Consider the following 23,565-nt stretch of genomic DNA (forward strand, 5'->3'; position numbering starts at 1 on the left):
GATAGGGTAGAGCACAGCCCTCCACCACCAAATACAAGAGGATGATCTTATTACAAAGCAGACACTATGAAGCTAGAGAAAGACCAGCAGGACCACAACCAATGATAACCAAATCAAGTACTGTGTTTTATCAGATATGGGCATACAAATAGCAAATTCTGGGCATTATACATAGAGTTTATACAGGTAGCAAATTCTGGGCATACAGATAGAGTTTAGCGTCCATTACACATAACAAGTTCATCTTGGGGCATTACATGCTGTTTTTGTTCCCATCATTACATAATATTGTTTTTGCAAAATAATGAAAGTTCATGATCTTGGCAAAACAAGACCAGTCAGGCTCCTGTCTTTCTCTTTCCTGCTCTTGTCTTGTGCGGTGTCTTCTTCACCTTAGTTGCCAACTGCTTTTTCCTAGGAGTCATCTTTCTAGCAGGCTGCACTTCAACCTCTAGTGCATCTTCAGCAAATAAGGACCTGTGGAAAATAAAGTATGATTAATGATTGATTTATTACACAGGTAATCCATTATCAATTATCATGCTGTCATAGGAAGAAGAGCAGTACCTCCTAGCTGTTGTGGTCTGAATAGCTGTCTCTGGGAGCTCAACTTCTAAAGGCATCACCTCCATCACTTGTTCATGTGCTTGAGTTGCTGAAAATTCATCCCTTGCTTGGGCTGCTTCTGCTTCTTTACTTGCTGTTGCTGCTTGGGCTGCTTGTGCTTCTTTCCTTGCTGCTGCTTGGGCTACTGAAAGGTCCTAATATGGCTAGAGGGGGGTGAATAGCCTATTTAAAAATCTACAAATCAACTAGAGCAATTTGATTAGTATGACAAATAGCGTAATACAAACTTGCTCTAGCTCTACAAGGGTTGTAAGCCACCTATCCAATAATTCTAGTTGCAATGATTACTTAGGCACACAAACTTGCTACTCTAAAGAGCTCAACTAGATGAATGTAAACAATAAAGCAAGCTCTCAATTCTAATTACACTAAAGAGCTTGTATCAACTAGTTTGCAAGAATGTAATCAAGTAAGTAGGGTGATTATACCGCCGTGTAGGAGATGAACCAATCATAAGATGAAGATCAAGCCAATCACCAGGAGAATGCAAATGACAAGAGACAATCGATTTTCTCCCGAGGTTCACGTGCTTGCCAACACGCTACGTCCCCGTTGTGTCGACCAACACTTGGTGGTTCGGCGGCTAAGAGGTGTTTTACAAACCTCATCCACATGAAGGGACACCGCAAGAACCGACCCACAAGTGAGGTAACTCAATGACACGAGCAATTTACTAGAGTTACCTTTCGGCACTCCGCCGGGGAAGGTACAACTCCCCTTACAATCACCAGAGATGGCCACGAACAATCACCAACTCGTGCTGATCCTCCACCGCTGCTCCAACCGTCTAGGTGGTGGCAACCACCAAGAGAAACAAGCGAAATCCGCAGCGCAACACGAATACCAAGTGCCACTAGATGCAATCACTCAAGCAATGCACTTGGATTCTCTCCAATCTCATAATGATGATGAATCAATGATGGAGATAAGTGGGAGTACTTTGGCTAAGCTCACAAGGTTGCTATGTCAATGAAAATGTGCAAGAGTTGTCCCTTGAGCCGGCCATGGGGCTATAAATAGAGCCCCCATCAAATAGAGCCGTTATACCCCTTCACTGGGTAAATCGCGGGCCGACCGGACGCTGCAGTCCAACTGACCGGACGCAGCACCGGACGCTCCGGTCATGAATACCGGACACGTCCGATCGGCATACCAGACGTGTCCGGTAGCCCTAGACTGCCACGTGTCCGGTTCAAATCATCATAGCCGTTGCCGCGCATACTGCCGACGACCGGATGCTCACACCGGACGCAGACACTCAATTGACCAAACGCTCCACCGTCGAGTCCGGTCGAGTCCAGTAAGCCACCAGGGCCGACCGGATGCGTCAGGTAGAGACTGACCGGACGCTGAGCCTCAGCGTCCGGTCGAGTATAGTAAGCACCTATGGACGACCGGACGTGTCCGGTCACACTGGACCGGACGCTGCTAGCGTCCGATCGACTTCACTGCGGAACACTATTTTTCTAAGTCATACCGGACGTGTTCGGTGTGGCGACCGGACGCGTTCAGTCGCTGAGTCTGCCGCCGAATACCGGACGTGTCCGGTCATCATACCGGACGCGTCCGGTCACTCTGTAACCAGCGCGACTACCTCCTCTTCGACTCTATCTTTTTCACCCTTGCTCAAATGTTCCAACCACCAAGTGTATCACCATGTGCACATGTGTTAGCATATTTTCACAAACATTTTCAAGGGTGTTAGCACTCCACTAGATCCTAAATGCATATGCAATGAATTAGAGCATCTAGTGGCACTTTGATAACCGCATTTTGATACTAGTTTCACTCCTCTGAATAGTATGGCTATCTATCCTAAATGTGATCACACTCACTAAGTGTCTTGATCATTAAAACAAAATGGCTCCTACATTTTATACCTTTGCCTTGAGCCTTTTGTTTTTCTCTTTCTTCTTTTCCAAGTTTAAGCATTTGACCATCACCATGCCATCACCATTGTCATGATCTTTGCCATTGCTTCATCACTTGGAGTAGTGCTACCTATCTCATAATCATCTTGATAAACTAGGTTAGCACTTAGGGTTTCATCAATTATCCAAAACCAAACTAGAGCTTTCAATCTCCCCCTTTTTGGTAATTAATGACAACCCTTATACAAAGATATGAATTAAAGTACATTTGAATTCATGTTGCTTGCCCAAGCATATTTACCATGTGTAAAGGTAATGGACAAGTTTCATGAACTCCAAATGGTAGTAATTGCTCCCCCCTACATATGTGCTAAGAGTTTGGATTGTAGCTTGCACATATGCTTAGATAGGAAATATAGGAGTCAATTTCTACCAAGTGATGCTAAGGTATAAGAGATGGACCTTTGAAGCGTGATACCAATCGGAGTGCACCAATATACCATCCTTAGCATCATTAGTAACTAGACATACACAAAAACTAGAATACCCCATGAGATCAATATTAAAAGCAAGGGTCTAGTTACTTTAGCCTATGAGTTTTTCATTTCATCATTCAAACCTATAACTAGCATACACCACATAAGCATGGATATTGAAACTTAGAACTTGTACCATGCAAGCAAATATATGAAATGTTCATTCAAATGCATCATACAAGTTTATGAGCTTGCTCCCCCTACTTGTGTGCTCAAAATTTTAATTGATCAATGTCCAATACTCCCCTATCACTCATATCTTTGTTTCTCTCCCCCTTTGTCAACAATTAGCACAAAAGGTGAGCTCAAATTATGGATAGGTTGGGGTGAAACTATGTGAAATGAGGATCATTTTCCCAATTTGGTTCAATCTAGATTACTTGCACAAGATATTTAACTCGGTTTGATTCAAGGACAAGCTTCTTCACACCTCCAAAGAAAGGTTATCTTGTACCATGTTGAGTTAAACACTTATAGCTCATTTTCTAAATCAAACACTAGGTTTACAAGCCCACAAACATGTCATATGCTACCACTAGATCATTTCAAACATACAAGCAATAGTGGTACCATACAAGCATCAAATTCATTTGATTTTCATGAATGTGCCTAGGACATGATGGGAATGACTAGATGCACTAAACACATCCTTAGTAATGAATGGATGACATGTCAATCAACTTTACCTTGCTTTGCTCAAAGGAGAGGCATGTCATATAGTGGGGGTGCATCAACACATATTGGAGAAGTCAAGTATGTTCAATTCATTCCTTAGCTTGCAAAACCTCTTCTCATCAAGTGGCTTGGTGAATATGTCGGCAAGTTGATCTTCGGTGCCCACACTCTCAATGCAAATATCCCCTTTTTGCTGGTGATCTCTTATGAAGTGATGACGGACATCTATATGCTTTGTTCTTGAGTGTTGAACCGGGTTGTTGGTGAGCTTCACGGCACTTTCATTGTCACATAGCAATGGCACTTGCTTGAACTTGATTCCAAAGTCACTCAAAGTAGCCTTCATCCAAAGTAATTGAGCACAACAACTACCGGCCGAAATGTACTCCGCTTCGGCGGTTGAAAGTGCCACACTATTTTGCTTCTTTGATGACCAAGATACAAGTGATCTTCCCAATAGTTGACATGTGCCCGATGTGCTCTTTCTCTCAACTTTGCATCCCGCATAATCGGAGTCCGAATATCCAATCAACTCAAATCTTGCTCCTTTGGGATACCATAATCCAACATGTTGTGTATGCTTCAAGTACCTCAATATTCTCTTAGTTGCTTTCAAATGACTTTCTCTTAGTAAGGCTTGAAATCTAGCACACATGCATACACTAAACATCACATCCGGCCTTGATGCGGTCACATAGAGTAGACTTCCAATCATGGACCGATACATCTTTTGATCCACCATGTTGCCACTTGCATCACTATCCAAGCTTCCACTTGTCCACATTGGTGTACTAATAGCTTTACTCTCATCCATTTCAAACTTCTTGAGCATGTCCTTGATATACTTGCCTTGACTCACAAATGTGCCACTCTTCATTTGCTTGATTTGAAGACCAAGGAAGTAACTAAGCTCTCCAATCATAGACATCTCAAACTCACTTGCCATCATCTTGCCAAACTCTTCACAAAATTCTTGATTTGTTGACCCAAAGATGATATCATCAACATAGATTTGCATTACAAACAAGTTACTTCCAAGCTTCTTGGTGAAGAGAGTGGTGTCAACCTTTCCCATCTTGAATCCCTTAGAGAGTAGGAAATCCCTCAATCTCTCATACCATGCTCTAGGTGCTTGTTTCAATCCATATAAAGCCTTTCTCAACTTGTAGACATGGTTGGGTTTTTTCTCATCTTCAAAACCGGGAGGTTGCTCAACATACACAAGCTCATTGATGTACCCATTGAGAAATACACTTTTCACATCCATTTGGTACAACTTGATGTTGTGGGCACAAGCATAAGCTAGCAAGATCCTAATTGCTTCCAATCTTGCAACCGGGGTATATGTTTCTCCAAAGTCAAGACCTTCAACTTGAGTGTAACCTTGGGCCACTAATCTTGCTTTGTTCCTTATTACTATCCCATCTTGATCTTGCTTGTTCTGAAAGACCCACTTAGTTCCAATCACATTATGATCCTTAGGCCTCTCAACTAAATCCCATACTTGGTTTCTTGTGAAGTTGTTTAGCTCTTCATGCATAGCATTTATCCAATCAACATCCTTCAAAGCGTCATCTATCTTCTTAGGTTCAATGGATAACACAAATGAGAAATGCTCACAAAATGAAGCCAATCTTGATCTTGTTTGCACATCTCTTGAAATATCACCAATGATAGTGTCCAATGGATGATCTCTTGCAACATTGGTTGGTTGAAGCACTTGCACTTGATTGCTAGCATTTGTTTGATCACTTGGTTGAGATGATGAACTAGCCATTTGTTGATTTTGCACATTGCCATTACTAGTGCTTGCTTGGATTTGATCATGAGAACCACTAGCTTGCACATTTGAGTTGGAGAGCACTTGGTTCTTGTCATCTTCAACATCAATCACCTCTCTAGGCCTTATATCACCAATGTCCATGTTCTTTATTGCATTGACCAATTGAGTGCCTTTTACATCATCTAGATTCTCATCTTCCTCTTGGGAACCATTTGTTTCATCAAACTCCACATCATAAACCTCCTCAAGAGTACCACTAGCCAAATTCCAAACTCTATAAGCTTTGCTAGTAGTGGAGTAACCAAGCAAGAAACCTTCATCACATTTCTTTTCAAACTTACTCAATCTAGTGCCTTTCTTCAATATATAGCATTTACAACCAAAGACCCGAAAGTATGCTATGTTGGGCTTTCTTCCATTCAATAGCTCATAAGGTGTCTTCTCCATCATGGGGTGACAATAGAGTCGGTTGCTATAGTAGCAAGCCGTGTTGATTGCTTCGGCCCAAAATGAATGACTCACATTGTACTCACTCAACATTGATCTTGCCATATCAATTAAGGTTCTATTTTTTCTTTCAACTAGTCCATTTGATTGAGGAGTATACTTGGCCGAGAATTGATGTCTAATTTCAAATTCATCACATTACTCATCAACTCTAGTGTTCTTGAATTCACTTCCATTGTCACTTCTAACTTTCTTGATTGTTGTTTCAAACTCATTATGAATACCCTTGACAAAAGATTTGAATATTGCAAACACATCACTCTTATCACCAAGAAAGAATACCCATGTATATCTAGTGAAATCATCCACAATCACAAATCCATATTTATTTCCTCCAATGCTAGTGTATGTGGTTGGTCCAAACAAGTCCATGTGCATCAACTCAAATGCCTTAGATGTGCTCATCATACTCTTCTTAGGATGTGTGTTACCAATTTGCTTTCCGGCTTGACATGCACTACATAGCTTATCTTTCTCAAAAGTGACATCTTTCAAGCCTCTAACTAAGTCATGCTTGATTAACTTGTTTAATTGTTTCATTCCAACATGACCAAGCCTTCTATGCCATAACCAACCCATGCTAGACTTAGTGATCAAACATGTTGACAATTGAGCTTCTCTAGCATTGAAATCAACTAAGTATAGATTCTCATATCTAAATCCTTTGAATATCAAGTTAGAGCCATCTACACTTATGATCTCTACATCATCTACACCAAATATGCACTTGAAACCAAGATCACACAATTGAGCTACCGACAATAGGTTAAAGTTCAAGCTCTCTACTAGTAGCACATTGGAAATGCTCAAGTCATTGGATATTGCAATCTTACCAAGCCCTTTGACCTTGCCTTTGCCATTGTCACCAAATGTGATACTATCAATCCCATTGCTCTTGCTTTTATTGATTGAATTGAACATTCTTGAATCACCGGTCATGTGTTGTGTGCACCCACTATCAAGCACCCAATGCCTTCCTCCGGCTTTATAATTTATCTACAAAAGAAGATTAATTCTTTTTAGGTACCCAAACTTGCTTGGGTCCTTGTAGGTTAGTCACCAAGGTCTTTGGTACCCAAATGGCCTTCTTCTTTGGGCCCATAATTGGTGTACCAATGAACTTAGCCTTCACACCATTGGCACCCTTATAAAGCATCTAACAAGAATCAAATTTGATTGAGGATACATTAGATAGCTTGTTCTTGTTAGTCTTGCAACTTTGCTCTATATGCCCAACTTGCTTGCATCTATTGCAAAACCGACCATTGCCCTTCACAAAGCTAGCTTTGGGAGTGACAAAGGCCGCCTTGCCTTTCTTGGGGGTATAGCCTAATCTCTCTTTGTTAAGAGAAAATCTTTGGCTACCCAAGCACTTTAGCAAGTGGGCTTCTCTACCATAGGCATTGCCTAAGGCACGAGTGAGCTCATTTACCTCCTTCTTGAGGTTCTCATTTTTCACCATTAGTGATGTATCATTCATAGGTGGAGTAGAGGTGGTAGTGCTACAAGAAGTGTTAGTAGGAGCAACAAAAATAGATTCATTAATAAGATCGCATGTTAGTCCCATATCACATGTTATGATCATTTGCTCCTTCTTGGCTTCCTCCACTTTGACTTGCTCAATGAGAGAGGAGTGAGCCTTTTCAAGCTTAGAGTGAGCTTTGCTAAGCTTCTCATGGGCTTCCATTAGCCTCTCATGAGTGGCATTGAGCTCATCAAGGGATTGCTCAAGAAATTTGACTTTCTTGTTCAATTCCTTGCACTCCTTTCTCTTCATCTCAAAGCAAGTGTGCACTTGCTCGCACATGTCCATGAGCTCCTCCTTGGAGTACTCCTCATCATCATCATCACTCCTACAATCATCACTTTTATTTTTGTCATCACTCACATCATATTTTACCTTGGTAGGCTTTGCCATAAGGCATGTTGATGGAGTGTCGAAGATGGAGGGCTTGTTGTTGATGGCGATGCTTGCTAGTGCTCTCTTGATAGATTTCTTGTCATCATCACTAGAGCTATCACTATCCGAAGAGCCATCACTATCCCATGTGACTACATAGCCTCCACCCTTTTTCTTCTTTTGGAAGGTCATTCTCTTCTCCTTCTTCTCCTTCTTTTCACTTTTATCTTTCTTGTGCTTCTTCTTCTCATCTTCATCATTATCACTATTGTAGGGACAATTTGTTACAACATGATCAGGGCTTTTGCAATTGTAGCATCTTCTCACATACTCCTTACTCTTGGTGTGATCTCTTCTCTTTCTTGCCCCATAGCCCTTCTTCTTCATGAACTTGCCCATTTTGCGCACAAAGAGAGCCATAGCCTCAACATCAATATCACTTAGATCTTCATCATCACTTGATTCTTTCTTGGACTTGCCCTTGTTTTTGTATGATGATGAACTAGCCTTGAATGCTATGCTTTTCTTCTTCTTGTCCTCTTCTTTCTTCTTGTCCTCCTTGTCATCCCCCTCCCTTTCCACACGGTATGTCTCTTGTGTCATGACATCACCTAGTACTTGGTTAGGGGTAATGTCCTTCAATCCTCCTTTTATGATAAGCAATCTTAACATCTCAAATCTTGGAGGTAAGCACATCAAGAATTGATGGGAGACATCATCATCCTTGATCTTCTCTCCCAATACCTTCAAGTCGTTGACAATGACTTGCAATCGATGGAACATCTCCAGAATGCTCTCATCATCCTTCATTTTGAAACTTGTCAACTTGTCCTTGAGAATGTATAACTTGGCACTCTTCACCACCAGTGTGCCCTCATATGTTCCCTCCAATCTCTTCCACACCTCATTTGCTCTATCACAATCCTTGATTTGCTCAAACACCTTGGAATCAATGTCATTGTATATGGTGTTGAGAGCCATTGTATTGCATTGCTTATTGATCTTATCTTGATTTGTTGGATCATCGGGATCAATGATAGCATAGTCATTCTCGGTCACTTCCCATACTTAATCATTGATTGAACCAAGATACATCCTCATCTTTCTCTTCCAATAACCATAGCATGTGCCATCAAAGAACGGTGGTTTGCCCCCCACATGGTTGAATACAACTTGAGCCATAATTTGACATCGAGGTTGTTAAGCCTTTAATCAAACGGTGACCACGGCTCTGATACCACTTGAAAGGTCCTAATATGGCTAGAGGGGGGGTGAATAGCCTATTTAAAAATCTATAAATCAACTAGAGCAATTTGATTAGTATGACAAATAGCGTAATGCAAACTTGCTCTAGCTCTACAAGGGTTGCAAGCCACCTATCCAACAATTCTAGTTGCAATGATTACTTAGGCACACAAACTTGCTACTCTAAAGAGCTCAACTAGATGAATGTAAACAATAAAGCAAGCTCTCAATTCTAATTACACTAAAGAGCTTGTATCAACTAGTTTGCAAGAATGTAATCAAGTAAGTAGGGTGATTATACCGCCGTGTAGGGGATGAACCAATCACAAGATGAAGATCAAGCCAATCACTGAGAGAATGCAAATGACAAGAGACAATCGATTTTCTCCCGAAGTTCACGTGCTTGCCAACACGCTACGTCCCCGTTGTGTTGACCAACACTTGGTGGTTCGGCGGCTAAGAGGTGTTTCACAAACCTCATCCACACGATTGGACACCGCAAGAACCGACCCACAAGTGAGGTAACTCAATGACATGAGCAATTTACTAGAGTTACCTTTCGGCACTCCGCCGGGGAAGGTACAACTCCCCTTACAATCACCAGAGATGGCCACGAATAATCACCAACTCATGTCGATCCTCCACCGCTGCTCCAACCATCTGGGTGGTGGCAACCACCAAGAGAAACAAGCGAAATCTGCAGCGCAACACGAATACCAAGTGCCACTAGATGCAATCACTCAAGCAATGCACTTGGATTCTCTCCCAATCTCATAATGATGATGGATCAATGATGGAGATGAGTGGGAGTACTTTGGCTAAGCTCACAAGGTTGCTATGTCAATGAAAATGTGCAAGAGTTGTCCCTTGAGCCGGCCATGGGGCTATAAATAGAGCCCTCATCAAATAGAGCCGTTATACCCCTTCACTGGGCAAATCGCGGGCCGACCGGACGCTGCAGTCCAACTGACCGGACACAACACTGGACGCTCCGGTCGTGAATACCGGACGCATCCGGTCGGCATACCGGACGTGTCCGGTAGCCCTAGACTGCCACGTGTCTGGTTCAAATCATCATAGCCGTTGCCGCGCATACTGCCGACGACTGGACGCTCACACCGAACGTAGACACTCAATTGACCAGACGCTCCACCGTCGAGTCCGGTCAAGTCCAATAAGCCACCAGGGCCGACCGAACGCGTCAGGTAGAGACTGACCGGACGCTGAGCCTCAGCGTTCGGTCGAGTACAGTAAGCACCCATGGACGACCGGACGCGTCCGGTCACATCGGACCGGACGCTGCCAGCGTCCGATCGACTTCACTGTGGAACACTATTTTTTTGAGTCATATCGGACGTGTCCGGTGTGGCTACCGGATGCGTCCGATTGCTGAGTCTGCCGCCGAATACCGGACGTGTCCAGTCATCATACCGGATGCGTCCGGTCACTCTGTAACCAGCACGACTACCTCCTCTTCGACTCTATCTTTTTCACCCTTGCTCAAATGTGCCAACCACCAAGTGTATCACCATGTGCACATGTGTTAGCATATTTTCACAAACATTTTCAAGGGTGTTAGCACTCCACTAGATCCTAAATGCATATGCAATGAATTAGAGCATCTAGTGGCACTTTGATAACCGCATTTCGATACTAGTTTCATGTAACACCTCGGTGTTATGATCCTTTTTAGCGCCGCGATTTAGGCCTCAGTAAAGTTTTCGAAACAAGTTTCTCGGATTTTTTATTTAAAACGTATTCGACGTGAGACGCGAATCCGGTGCGACTTAGTTCGCGGACTCAAGTAAACGCTCAAGTTGAATCACGCCGAGCGTAGAAATAATTAGGAATGTCGAACGGCAATTCGAGCCAATCGATAGCAAATGGTTCGTTCTATTAGATTAAGCATGAAAAGCAATGTTTATATATATATATATATAGCTTTTGAATCAATTTAAATGTGAGTTTGCGGAAATTTTGCTGTGCCTAGACGTTACAATTTATGTAAAGTAGTAAACCGTTATATATATATATATATATATATATATATATATATATATATATATATATATATATGTTACGGTAGTAACTCTTAATCTAACAACGTGTAACTGTGCCAGTTGACCTGCTCCCTGCAACCTTGTCTGGTTTTTGTCTTGTCTCTGCTCCTCGTGTTCTGAACACAGCTCGCAAGCCCCACAGTTTCTCTGCTGCAATGAATACCGCTGTCGGCCACGTCGCGCTGTCCTTGCTATCGCCTGAAGCCAGCTCTCGTGAGTGAGTAGCGAGGAGCTGCATGCATGTGCTCAGAGGTAGGCCAGTAAAAGCTAACGTCTCATCAAGTTCTGTCCGCTGTCTTCCATTTTTTAGTAAGCAGCCAGTGCACCTTACAGCAAGCAGCCAGTGCTTTTCCTCTGCCTCGGTCCGCTGCTGTGGCCAGGCGCCTGTGCCTAGCTGCCGCCCAAGCATGCAACCGCACCCGCACGTAGCTTCGCCACTCTCCTAGCTCCTCCCTTCGCGCTGCTGGCCGTACTACTTGCGCCGAGTCAGTGCGTAACTCCGCAGCGCACACAAGCTGCCAGCACCGGCGTCCGCTCCTTTTCCTTTCCAGCGTTCGGCGTCCACGCCCGTGTGCCCGCGACGCCGCCGCCGTGCCCACGGTCGTTGAGCACAGAGCCAACTGCATCCACCAAGCCCGGCGCCTCCGTTTCTTCTTCCCCGCGCGCGCGTGCACGCCGTGCCGTGCCGTCGAGCACCGAGCCGCCTCGCCCTGCCGGACTGCTGCCCCTCGGCCGCGCTGGACCGCAGTCGCCGACGTCCTTGCTCTCCCTCCCGTGCTTCCGGTCACAGCACGTCACCTCACCGCGCAGCCCACTGCATTGCCGGAGCCGTTACCGCTCGCCTGGCCGGCGCCGTCGTAGTCGGCGGGCCACCGCCTCGGCTCGCGCGGGTGGGCTACCAGGGCCTAGTTCGGCTTTTGCCGCGGCCAGCATGAGGCCGCGCGGGTTCCCGTGCAGCTCGCCGGAGGGCTCTCCGCCGTCGCCGTGTCTTCCCCGGCTCCCCTGCACCGTTGCCGCCGTCGTCGGTCGTGTCTTCGGTTGTGCTCTGCTCTTGGGAAGCAAGGTGAGGAAGGGTGTAAATCCAAGAAGCAACGTTATACGGGGTTTTTACTGCAATAATACATGGCACATTGAACAGTACTCTGGACCTAGGATTGATTAGTGAAAAGCGTAGGGGCCATTTCGCGTATATGCCGCGCCTTGCCTTGCGCCTGGGCCAGTCGTCGTGGTTCACACGCCAGGCCAGCTTACTGGGCCATGCGCCCCGCCCGCGCCAGCGCTCTGGGCCGTCGACCGCGCCCCCGCTGGGCCGGCCTATTTCTGTGCGTGGGCTCAGTCACCTGGGCCGCCCGCGTTGCTGACGTCGCTGCACTGGGCTGGCTTGCCACGCGCGCCTTTGGGCTGCCAGCTGCCTGCACGCCTGTGGGCCGAGCTAGGCCGTGCGGCCTGTTTCTGTTTGAATGTTCTCGGTTATTTTGTTAAATCAATGCTCTTCAAAAATTGAAAATAAAGTGTAGAAAAATCATATAAATGTCAAACCAGTTTTGTTGAGTCTCTAAAATTAGGACATATTTTGTTCACAGAGCTCGATGATATTTTTGGAAGCCATATAATTAATCTAAGATATTTAATATTGCAAAATATAAACTTGTAGGAACTTTCGTGATAAATTGGTAATAGTATTAGATCTGAAATCTTTACAGTAGGTTCCTAGCAATATTAGCTGCTCACCATAATTTTGTAGCTCTAGAATAATTAGTTGCTAGATAAATAATAATGTCCTATTGTGAATAAAGAAACACTGTTGGTTTATATAACTAAAAGAATTGTTGAGAAATAATGCCTTGTTCGACAACATGGATACGTAGCTAAGTACGGTCGTCGTTAGAACTAGCCCGTTAACTTGAGAGGCGTAAAGCGTATTTATATGAGTCACGATTGTAGTCAATTAATTATATCTTTGCATGGCATTACATTGCATATCATAATAGGGACGTCGGTGGATCACAGAGTCGTCGGGAGTTGCTGGAGGAATGGTGCTTTTGGAGATCATGTCACCATGATGGAAAGCTAACTTCTGTAAATATTTTTCCCAGGCAAGCCCCGGTGCATAACCCTACCTTTCTATAGTTTAAATTATATTTGTGCATTAAGTTTCAAGGAGTTGAATGAAACCACTTGCATATATATCTTTATCCTATGAGTCTTACTAGTATGACAGGATCGTGTAGATTGCTATGCTACAGGACTCCGGTAGAAGTCGAGTGATTGCCTGTCACTCGCGAGAGATAGGAAATATATTATTGGATTATTATCACTTGGAATATATAAAATGGTGGAAAGAAAAATGGTGACCGGGCAGGGATGTGGTTTGGGTATTGGTGGGTGTAAGAAGTTGTGTCGCCGCGGAGGTGGGTCATAGCTTGGTTACACCATTTTTCCCTGTCTGGTCGGTTAAGGACCGATCGTTGCATATGACTCTAGGCAGGTCACAGACTTATTATCCTGAGCACATACTTGTGTATGGGCGCTTGGAAGACTTATTGCTCTCTTGTCGTGGATCTAGCTCTTTCCGGACCAGACTGTTAGGGTTTGTTTTTGGTGGAGGAGGTCCTTGCACCGCACTGAGTCCGAGACTCAGGGGCGGGGGCTTGGAGTCCTAGTTTGGACGGGGACCTGGACACCCAGGACAGGAGAGTGACGGGTTGGTCCTGCTTGTGCCCGGGGTACAAGCGGGGCGTGTGTTTTCGGGGTACCCAGCTGGGGGCATTGATTCGCGAATCGCTGGGCGATCCGGTACGGCTTGTCTATGGTTTAGCATCGTAGTAAAAACTGAAAGATGCAAGATGGAAGACGGAAAAAGGAAATCTGATTGCTTACCACCTGCTTGAAAGTAGCACAGGTGCTTACATAGAATGGTTAGCTAATGAACCAATGCGGCTATTAATGAAAATCGAATATAAGGATGCACGCTTAGTAATGCTTCCTGCAAATGCAACCCACAAGCCAGATAACCTTGCATATCCTTGGAGTCTTTTCTTTTCTCCTGTCGTGTAAGTCTTGCTGAGTACAATTGAGTACTCATGGTTTTATTCCCCCTGTTGCAGGTAACAGGTGGAGGCTTGAGCTGACCTTTGTGTGTGGATTCCTCCTGGTGGGCTCAGAGAGGATTTCCTTTACGCTATGATCGTAGTTGATATTTATAACTCTCACCAAATACTTTTATAAATGAAAGTTTCATAATCTGTTGTCGGAGTCTATAGATCAATACTTCATCATGTCATTAATAGATGTTTATTTCCGTTGTAACTCTATTCACATGTTTCTATTCCGCTGTTCATTTAATTGTTTATAACTCTGATAACATGATTTCATTCCATTGTTATATTAATAAATATTATACTCTGATGTTGTATTAAAAGTGATGTAACAAATGGTTACGAATGATGTAAGCTTTATTCTCTCATTTGTGATCCTGATGGCAAAAATGTGGATTTTCGGGTTCTCCCCTGGGGTGTGCCCGATGGAATCGAGTAATCTAGTGTTCTCCCTCGAGTGCTTAGTGTCTAATGAAAGGCAAGCACTCCTGTGAGGCATTAAATTAGGCGGTTCTGCCACATTTCACTCCTCTTAATAGTACGGCTATCTATCCTAAATGTGATCACACTCACTAAGTGTCTTGATCACTAAAACAAAATGGCTCCTATATTTTATACCTTTGCCTTGAGCCTTTTGTTTTTCTCTTTCTTCTTTTCTAAGTTTAAGCATTTGACCATCACCATGCCATCACCATTGTCATGATCTTCGCCATTGCTTCATCACTTGGAGTAGTGCTACCTATCTCATAATCATCTTGATAAACTAGGTTAGCACTTAGGGTTTCATCAATTATCCAAAACCAAACTAGAGCTTTCAGCTGCTTCCCTTGCTGCTGCTGCTTGGGCTGCTTCTGCTTCTTCCCTTGCTGCTGATTGGGCTGCTTCCCTTGCTGCTGCTGCCTTTAGCTCTAGTTCTAGAGCCTCCCTCTTAGCCTTTGCTGCTGCCTCCCTTGCAACAGCTGCTCTAGTCCTTGGAGTTGGTGCTTCCTCAGTAGTGGTACCTTTTTTGGCTTTTTTCCTCCCAACCTTGACTGTGGTCTTCTTTGCTCTCTTCCTGCAATAATGATAGGATCAGTTTCATATTGTAATGTAACAAATAAAGAAGAATTGAGAAGGTACCTTTTCTTGGTGCCAGTGAGTGGACATTTCCAGCTACCACCCCTATGACCATACTCACTGCAGTTAGGACACCTCACTTGCCTTGTTGCCTTACCACCTGTCTCCTTTGCAGACTTGATCCTATTTTTCCTCAGTCTTCCTACTTCTCTCTTCTTCTGGCATGGAGGGTGCAGTTTGAACCCTTTGTCTACCTCAGGCCACTGGTTCCTATTAGTGATATTAGGAATGATACCCTCATATGCTACTTGAAACTTCTGAACTGAATAATACTGATCCACAAATTTGGCCATGTCTAGTTGCCTGGTGCTGGTAATCATAGCCAAGGCATGGGGACATGGTTGACCAGTTATCTACCACTGTCTACATGTGCAAACTTTGTCAACTAGGTACACAACATGCCTTCTCACTTCTTCATCCTTGTAGATCTCTATAACCTCAGCCTAATTTGGGTGCCCCTTGGAAATGGTTAGGCGTCCAAGTCCCTTGGATGCTGCATTTAGTTGATGGATGATCCCAGGCAATATACCTGGATGGAGGGCCCTTGAAATCTTCCTCCTTTTGGCAAACAAGACCATTATCTTCTCTCTGATTGCATCTGCCATGCAATGCATAGGAAGGTCTTTGTGCTCTTTGATCCAAGAATTCCATGATTCTGCTAAATTATTGTTGATATAGTCACACTTGATGTGTTCTGAGAATTTACTTCTAGCCCACAAAAAAGGATGATGCTCTGTCAGCCATTCCTGCACATCTGGACTAGCTTGGAAGACTTTATCAAAAAAAGTACTTGAATTTGTGTGGTGAGTAAGCTCTAGCTGTAGGCCACATGTTTTTGTCATACACATCACCAGTGTAGTATTTCTTCATGTTCTCCATTAAGTGCCTGAAACATTCTCTCATCTCTGCTTGTGGAAATACTAGTCTAACAGCTGACTCCAACCCCTTACATGCATCATTGCAGATAGCTAGCTTATCCATGGGTCCAATGGCCTTCCTAAGTTGCTCCATAAACTAGACCCAGTTTTCCTTTGTCTCTGAGTCAAACAATCCAAAGGCCAGAGGAAACATCCAATTGTGGCCATCTAAAGCTAAGGCTATAGGCTGCAGGCATGTGGCCATTCCACATCCCATTAAGTGCAGTGGAATCTACACTTATGTAAGGCCTGCAGCCATTCAAGAATCCATCTATACTAGCCCTAAATGCATAGAAGAATCTGCTAAACCTAATTTTCCCATCCTTAGGATCAGTGACAGTGGCTATCTCTACAACACTTCTAGGTGATCTCAACTCTATCTCAGCCTTAAACCTAAATAAATAATCAAAAGAATCATTCCATTTACCAAATAACTTATCTGATGCTCTCAGCCTCCCATTGTACACTGTCTGGTAGGGGATGTCAATCTTGTACTTGTAATGCAGCTCTTCTTTGAGTTCTTTAGCCCCCATTTGTGGGTTCCTCTTGAGGTAGGGGATTGCTCTCTCAGCCACCCAAGCTATAGATGCCATCCTGCTGACAACCCTTTGTGTAGATGCACAGTTATGGACCCCCTGATTGATTTGAATCTGCATAATAAAAACAAAAGGACATATGAGGACAACAAAAAAGCAACATTCAACAAACACAGAAAAAGATTGTATTCAACAATAAAAAAATTGTACCCTGACACTGCCATCATGCTGGGTTCTAGCTCTAAGAATCCATGGGTAGCCTAGAGTAGCACAATTAGCCCTGAACCTTTCTTTGTCTGAATGCTCTGTCTCATACTCAAACTCCTTAATTATAGCATGCTGCCTAACAGCTAGCCTAAACTCAGCCATGCTGGGATAGCATGTGCCAACACTTATATCAGGATTGTCCCTGTCCCATTCATGCATTGGTTCTACATCAACTGTATCATCAACATTAACAGTTGCTTCATTCATATCTGCCTACATCTCTGCTGACATAGCTGGAATGGGCACCTCTTCTCTAGATCCTTCTACTGTTGTCTGACTCCATGAACCCCATGGCCTCATAAACCTTGTCCTCATCAACAACCTCTTTTGCTAAACCATCATCATCAGGCTGCCCTATTATTGTTAGAGTAGTCTAGTCAACTGCTATAGGCAAATCAGTAGGTGTTTCTTCTGGGGAACAACAGGTATCACCACAACCTTTAGCATCATCATACACAACACGTGAGCCACCAGTTGGCCCACTTGTGACACCAGAGACACATCTACCTTTAGAAGCATCAGAGCTAACATTTGCATTAGAACCATCCTTCCTCACAACATCCACTGCAATAACAGCCAACCTCTCATCCCATCTGTCCTTAATCATCTGTTGGAAATGCTCATCCCTCCTAATCTTCCACTCAGACCCAGTATCTTGGTCAACAACCCACACTGCAAGTGTTTGAGTTGGCCCCCAGATTATCTTTGTGGCTAAATCCTCCTAGAATTGAGCCATAGAATAGTGATAGTTCCTATCCAACCATAAGTCATGCTGCTGCTCTACCATTTCAACTAGCCCATACTCACCATCAGCCATGAATTTAGCAACCTTAACGACTAGTCTAAACGTATTGCCAGGATCGATCCTGGCATCATGGTAAACAATGAAAGAAATGAGGAGTTAGATGGTACCCAACTCCTCCAATTCTGCCTACACTGCTAGGTTGATTAAGCACTTACCAAGGAGGGCAATCACTGCTGCTAGCCATTATAACACAGGTTGACACCACCTCTCCCACTACATCACAAGCCTACGAAACAATCAACCGAGGAAGACAAAGTCAGCGTCCACGAACCCTAACCCTAAACCCTAATGGACACGGGACCTGGGTGCAAAGTGGGAGTAAGGCCACATACCTTCAATGCGCTCACCAGGGGTCCCGCTCACCAGATGCGGTCACCGTGGCGCAGGGATGGCGGGAGGGGAGCAGGAGATGGCGGTGGAGCGGGGGAAGAACGCGTTGGCGGCGGCGGGTGGGATGGGAATGAAATGAGCAAGGGACGAAATGAGCGGGAGGGATGCGGCGTAATGAATAAAATGGGCAGGGGCAGGGATGACATTTTACCTTCGCCTGTTGACTGGGCGCCAGCGTGTCAGAGGGCCATGGCTTGCCACATGCGCAAATGTGGTAAAACAGAAACTCAATCTTCTTTCATCTAGTAAAAATGTAAGTGCCATTCTAAGGATGATAATCGGATGAGCGCCAATCTTTATAATGGTAAAAATATAAAAGCCCCCTTGTTTTCACTATTTTCGTCTAATTTAATTGAAACTCGGTTTTCATGAGATAAGATTGAGAAGAAACATTGGGCCTGTTTGCTTGAGACCCTGGCAAAGCTGCCTGGTCCAGGCAGCACATCCAGTCCATCGATTTTGTTGTCTGCCTGGGTCTAGATTACTACCTGGCCGCAGTTGCCCGGCTCAAGCCATCATCCAAACACACTCTGCAATGCTTGAACATAATATTTTTAACGTCATGTTATGTTAACCATAATTAGATATGTTTTTTTCATAAAGTGTTCCGAGGGATAGCACAAATTTGTACTTAGGCTATCTCACCCAAAATACAAGACCTATTCGTCCTTTGGATAGCGCTACAGGCAAAATGTTCAATACATATTCGGCATCTTCTCCAACAACAAGACAAAAAAAAATCATTTCTGTAAATGGGTTTTCAGGAGAGAGGATGCCCATATTTGAGTTGTGCCTCTCAGGCAACTCAAAATAGGTCTCCCATATAGGTACTCTGTTGGAGGCTAATTTTGGATCTCTTGCTACCCATTTTAGGTTTAGGTATCCATATGGGTTCTTTGTTGGAGACAGTCTTAGCGAGGCAAAATGGAGGAGGAAGAAAGATAAGTCATTGACACACTTTAAATTATACTAGTATATTCCAAGGTAGGGTGAATTCTTGTCTTTAAAAATGGTGTTTTGAAATCTTCAAAGTTTATAAGGTGCCAAGATAGAGAGCTTTATCTACAAGGGCGATGTGGTTTTGTAGTAGTTTTCTAAGTTGGAAATCTCTCTGCTAGCACAATACGAGTAAGTAATAGTGTTTTTTATTGAGGAAAACCCTGCTTTTTATAAAGCCAATAATAAATAATAGTGTTGTTCACTAGAAAGAATGTTCTAATAAAATGGTTGTTACTAACACTAACACCAACCCAAGTCATTTGTAGATTTGTCGTCTCAAAATAGTCTAGGGCTCTAGGCATACGTTTTGAGTACCAAATGGGCCAAGGTAAGAAGTTGGTTTTCGTTTAAATACTTTATAGCACAGACGACATCCTTTGAGTTTGAGAGTTGTGAATGGAAAGGGCGAATCCAGGTATCTCGATCAAACAGCGATAGCGCGACAAATACAGGGCCTAATCGAAACATTTGCCAACCAACCACTACTAGCAAAAAATAAAGAATTGCGCAGACAAACAACCATTAAACGCGTCGTTGATTCCCAAAGCCTCATGAACCACATGCCCCGCACGGGCGAATTTTTTATTTTTTAACCTTTTTTTTAAAAAAATTCACAAATACATCCTTGTAGGTAAGATTTTAAAATATGGACCCGTATGAGCTTACACTCCGAGGTCTTGGGCTCGACGTAGACGTGGCGATGACTTGGCAGGCAGCTCGGCGTCATAGATCCTAGCGCCAAGCTTAGCGCCGTAGATCCTGGTGCCGAGCTCGGCGCCGTAGATCTTAGCGTCGAGCTTGGCACCATGATCTATGGCGCCGAGGTGGTGTTTTAACCCCGGCCCCAACCTTCCTTTCCAAGCCTTCTTTCTCTTTTTTCTCCTCCCTCTCGACCGTCGGAAGTCACGACTCATGCTAGAAGTCCTGACGCCCAGTCACTTAGCCTGCGCAGTGACTGTGGCCGTCGGAAGTCCCGACGTGAGTCGTACCTCCCGACAGTCGAAAGTTCCGACCCAAGTCAGGAGTCCCGACACCTGGGTTTTTGCTGGTCGGCTGTCTGCGCACATCGGAAGTCCCGACGTACGTCGGAACTCCCAACAGTATGTACGATACGATTGGACTATACATATTCTAATGAATTTACATTTAATCTGTGTACTACATTTGTGCCTTTTTAGCAGTATAGTATAATTAATGATTCACGAAAAAAATTTACAAGAGTTTCCCTTGTTTCAGGAGCATCCATAGTTATAAACAGAGACATCATTATATAATCCAAACATTTAATCGTCCAAAGAGCACAATGCAACCACAACGAACATCACAATCAACATAACATGTCCTGCATAGTCCAAATAATCCACAATGTCCATATAGTCCCAAATAGTTACAGAAAAGTAACTATAAAATTCAGAATAGTACACACTAACATCTACTACAAACTCTCACTGTCTACTAGTCTTACCCTTACCCTTGTGACCAAGAGCGCTGGTACCTAGAGTGTAAGGGTCAGGTGGACGGCGTCGCCTAGTGCCTGAAGGCTGTGTAGGTTGAGTCGAGGAAGCGTCCTGGAGTTGAGAGGGGCCAAGCTCCTCATGCCTCTGGTCCACGTCGTCCTCGTCCTCGTCCTCGTCTCCTGTAGCTGCTTGGCTAGAGGAACCTAAGCCTCTTCTGCCTGCGGAAGGAACGTACACGTCTTGCGTCGTATCTGTCCTGCAACCACAACGAGCAGCCACACGACGTAGCCGACATGACAGCCTCTACTGTACAAAATTATGTTAACTAAAATAATCTAACATATTAATAATATGTTAGAAAGAATATTTTGAATCTTACGTCTAGGAAGCTACGCGTGTCGTCGTCCCTGACTCTCAGACGAAAGCGCTCAATGTCTTCAACGGAGCATTTGAGGGTATTGCCCTGCAATAAAGTTCTCAGTAATAATACTTCTGAACATATAGCAACATGTTTTATTTTCTTTTGTACAAGAATATAACGTATTATAAGGATGCTACGGCTCGAAGGTGACACTAACTAAAATAGATACCTCTAACGCATAATGAATGGAGGCAATGATTGAAGATAATACCTGTCAACCAATGCAGTTATGGTCGCTGAATTGAACTTGGGCAACCCACGACGAACCTGAAAAGAGATGACGTCCAGGCCAGCTTTTTACAGGAAAGGAGTGTACCTGTTGTCGTACTGCATGTCCAAGAACCCATTGTGGGTTCTAGGACGAAGGAGCGGAAGGTCCTGCATGGAATAATACATAGTCTCCCATTACTTCACGAACACATGTATGTTCACAAAAAAATGAACAAAACATATAGATTATTACCTGCCCCTCCGCTATGAGACGTCATCGGTGGGTCACCTCGTACGTCGGGTCGAGCAGGTGGAATTGCGTCATCCTACAAGAAAATCAATGAAATCTATGTACCTATGTATCTATGTTTCTATCTATCTACATATCTAACTATATCTATGTACCTATGTATCTATATTTCTATCTATCTACATAGCTATCTCACTAGATCACTAACTAAATCAACTACCTGAGTCATCATATTAACTAGTAAATAACAAATAATCAAACTACTATATTACAATCAAAGCTAACTAAGCACCTGTTACAAAAATCATCACAAACTAGCGGTTGTCACAGAACCGACCAAATTATAAGAGCACAAGTACAAAAACAATTGGCGGAGCGATCAAATTTCTGAACTTGAGCCCATATAATCCCGGTAGTCAACCGAAACCACAAATAATTTCAAACTAACCAGCAACAAACCAAGATCGTACATGATTCAGCACAACACATCACCTGTTACAACATTTCACAAATAGTTTGCCGAAGCTTACACACATCGGAGTTCACTTAAGTTATTACAAACCAAGTTCGAAAGTAGCAAAAGCAACATAGTTTTGAAACCGAGTTCACAACCTTAGTTCATTACATAGCCAGTTCAGGGGCACATTCCTCAAAAGCATGTCAGGTGAGATGACTAACAGATACCAAGCCCACTGGTCTAGTCTTCGTCCCCGGCAGGGAGAAGGCAGTACTTGCAGCAACCACTAAAGAACGTGTCATCTGCAATAAGAGGGAAATAAACCCTGAGTATGAGAATGTACTCAGCTAGACTTACCCGTCAAAAACTAGAAGTAAACGACACCAAGGAGTATGCATGGCTTAAATAAAAAGTGGAGCTTGCTTGACAACATTTTGTATAAAAAGCTTAGGTATAGATAAGTAACCATTTATTGTTTAAGCATCAAGTTAATATTTATTAACCTGCCATCTAGATTAGCACCTGTACTACACCAATCACTTGATTAAGGCAATCAATAATAACCATATCAGGTTTAACAAAACCATGATCATCATCATTCTGGAACCATCAAGTTATTTAGTGTGACTACACTAGAGATAATCCCGTCAAGTTTCTCACTGTCTAGGTGAGATGGCGACTCAAATCGATTACTACTCAGCTGAGGGGGTATTCCTAACACTCACCCGTCACACCCCGCTAAGGGCAGCCGTAGATCACCTTTGGTACAACTCAGGAATCTCGGGCCCGATCAGCGCTGCACTCTCAGGGATATCACATCTGCCAGACGGTCAGGACTTTTAAACACCTGCCTTTGGACTCATGCCAATGACTCCCCTCCAAGGCGCACTTTATACTTGCCGGGGTCCCGGCCTGAGTTAAGCTACTCGGCTTCGTAGTCAGACACTTGGGTCCGTCCAGCTAAGTGATAGGTATGCGTTCAAAATGACAAGAAAGGCTCCATGTCTTAGTCCTTAATCGACACAGACGGAGTCACTATAAGCACCACGGCCCACCTATAAGCCTCTGTTCGGTCTTTATTTAATTTATCCATGGAACTTTTCCCACGATAGTAAATATAGTCAACCGTGACCAGATATTTCCCTAAATCTCGCAGGTGACAGGAAATCACCCGACTTCTACTGTTTAAAGCAGGGCTAAGCATCTAAACGATCCTGTACCTAAATAGGATTCCAGGTATAAACTGGACAAGGAAGGATGTATATGCAGCAAGTGTGTAACACCCTAAAATTCGCTCCTTTTAAAATAGATATAAATTGGTTTCATTTTGCATTTTTGTGCTCATGAAAACATAGAGAAATAATATTTTTTCACTTAATTAAAACTCATCATAGGGTGTAGCAACATTTTTGTGCATACATGCTGCTGCATATGTTTT

The 23,565-nt window shown here is 43.6% G+C and overlaps 1 pseudogene; it reads right to left on the reverse strand.

The window, feature by feature from the left end:
- Nucleotides 1-338: 338 nt before the first annotated feature.
- Nucleotides 339-16,503, reverse strand: LOC136507255 (uncharacterized; annotated as a pseudogene).
- Nucleotides 16,504-23,565: the final 7,062 nt, after the last annotated feature.

Source organism: Miscanthus floridulus, chromosome 15, assembly GCF_019320115.1.
Source record: "Miscanthus floridulus cultivar M001 chromosome 15, ASM1932011v1, whole genome shotgun sequence".
NCBI classification, from domain to species: domain Eukaryota; kingdom Viridiplantae; phylum Streptophyta; class Magnoliopsida; order Poales; family Poaceae; genus Miscanthus; species Miscanthus floridulus.